This window comes from Brachionichthys hirsutus, chromosome 3 (assembly GCF_040956055.1).
Source record: "Brachionichthys hirsutus isolate HB-005 chromosome 3, CSIRO-AGI_Bhir_v1, whole genome shotgun sequence".
NCBI lineage: Eukaryota > Metazoa > Chordata > Actinopteri > Lophiiformes > Brachionichthyidae > Brachionichthys > Brachionichthys hirsutus.
In genome coordinates this window covers 1,996,482-1,999,076 of record NC_090899.1, presented here as the reverse complement: position 1 = coordinate 1,999,076, position 2,595 = coordinate 1,996,482, and positions in this window count along the sequence as shown.

The following is a 2,595-nucleotide window of genomic DNA, read 5'->3' as shown; positions in this document are numbered from 1 at the left end:
TCTATCTATCTATCTATCTATCGGGACTGTTTGCATCGTGACTCTAATGATAAAGAATGCAATAAGTCAGTGAACATCCCAAATGTTCGTTATGTTTGACTAAAAACACAAGAATTAAAACTTTCATTTCATTCAAATATTAAATGGAGGTTTCCTGATGATGATTTGTTGTTCATGATGTCTTGTTATTATGATTTTGTTCATTGTGTTAGCAAAGTAAAGCTTTACCAAGGATATTCTATCTGGGCTGAAGATATTTACAAAATCCTTATAATCTTCTCGTCATTGAACCGTGGTCAAAGAAGTGTCCTCTGAACGAAATAGACTACATTTCTCTGCCGGGGGGGGGGGGGGGGGGGGGGGGTGGAGGAGGACTGAGAATGGGGTGGCCAGTTTCCTCTGCCCAGATCCTTGGTAAAACCAATCAAGCCATCTATTCAGACTTCTCATGCAAAGCGCATGCTGGCCTTGCGCTGAGTGCTGAATTGATCTGCAGTGCACTAATTCTGAGGTGGGTTATGTCTGGAAAAGAATTTCCCATCAGCCTCCTCACCTACCAGGCATCTCTTTTTTCCACAAGAGCAGAAGATTACATTTTGAGCTCTGTGGTTTGTGCGTCCCTGGCTATCCTGGCTGAATTGTTACTGGATGTCAAGGAGGTCGACCACGTCACTGGAGATGAATTTGGATGTCCAATTTCTTTTGTTACATTTATTTATTCATTATCTCCCTCAAATTCCAACCTACTCGCATGGGTGTATATTTTATTTCCCATTCCCTTTCTGCTGCTTGAGTATAAGTGGAAAATGAATATTTTTCATTAATTCTGCAGCTAAAATGATCTAAATTATGAACTTAAAAGACGACTAACTCATCTGGGGTAATTAAAGTAAGTAAGTAAGTAATTAAAATGCTCATTTGAATATCTGCAATGAAATGCTAAAGGTCACAATGATGCTACACTGTGACCTTATTACATTGTTACATTATTGTTTTGTTACATTGTTATGTTGTTATGCTGTTATGTTTTTACATTGTTACATTATAATGTTGTTACATTGTTACATTATAATGTTTTTACATTGTTACATTGTTAGATTGTTACTCCCTTGTTCTGTCTCCAATTTATTTACCAGCTACATAGAAAACCAAGCAGGCCTGGAGAATATAAGCCAGACTGAGCTGGTGAACTACAAAGAGCTGAAGAATCTGTGAGTCACACTTTCCTCACCACTTAGATAACGTTCCACTCCTGTCTATTCTATCTATTGAACTGAGTCAGAAATGTCCTCAAACAATAGTTTAAATCAATGAACGAAGACTGAATTCATGTCTTTGTTATCTGAATACTGCTTCCTGCGTGTTAAAGTAACCGGTGTTTTCTTGTGATGTATGTGCTCCTATCTCCCTCTCAGCACGGTGACGTCGTGTAAGCTGAGGTACATCTCTGAAAACGCCTTCCAATACAACCTCAAGCTGCAGTATGTGTGAGTGTCCCTGTCAATACGGAGGACTGTCTCGCCCCTTGTTGTGTTCCGAACCCCGAGTGGCCCAGCCTGTTTGTCGCTGTCGTTCAGCGCTCAGCCGGCCCCTCGCCGTTGCTCGTGTCGGTTGAAATGAGAGCCCCGCTTCTCCGAATCACGGCGACTCAGTCAGTTCTTCATCCTGTTTTACTGCTCGTCTGCAAATCTGGTAAAGTTGTGAGATAATTTATGCTGAAAATACAAATTGCACCCTGGATATTATATCTTTCATCCAGTTGTTTGTGACGTAAGATCCCATAAAATAAATGTGGTCTAACAATACGTTATATATTGGGATCGACTCATCCACTCTGAGTATTCATCAGCAGCTGGCCCTTATCGCCACCATCTTGTCCTCGTTCTGTGCTACATGCCCAATGTTGTTTTGAGGCTCAGAGATGGGAGTTGGTTGGGGTGGGGGTGGGAGCTCGAGAAATTGGAGAAGGCACCCGCCAGTCACCTTTTACTCGCTCACTTTGGCGGATTATCGACAACTGATGCATAATAAATACACTCCACTAAGGGTCCATTATCACTTAATCAATATCTCACTGTGGAGGAGCGGGAGTGGTGGGGTGGGGCGGAGCATGGGGGGGGGGGGGTCTGTGTGACAGATGTATTTCTAGATTAAGAGTGACAGAACAACAACATCCAAACTGAGCAAGGGATGAGGAGGCTGCATCGACCTGAGCTGCTTTCCCATCGCTCCTCTTGCTCTTGTCTCGTCCTGGGGAGGGGGGGGGGGGGCGGACAACAACATCTTTTATAAAAGAAAATGTAATCTAGATGTTAGGAATGATTAAAGAAAATAAGATGCTCTGCTCTCCCCATGTGGGCCCGGGCAGGAATCGAGCTGGTAATGGATAAGCCCCAATGGCTAACCGATCTGACATGAACTTTTGGGAGCAAGGAAAACAAATAATTGAACCCGTGGCCCTGCCAGGGTGAAGATGTATTGGTTTCCACCGGGCGCTCCCCAGTGTGGCTTTTTGTCATCTTCTGAAGGGGGGGGGGTTATTTACAGCCTGGTTCCTCGGCTGCCTTGAAGATCATATGATATGATGATGTCTTA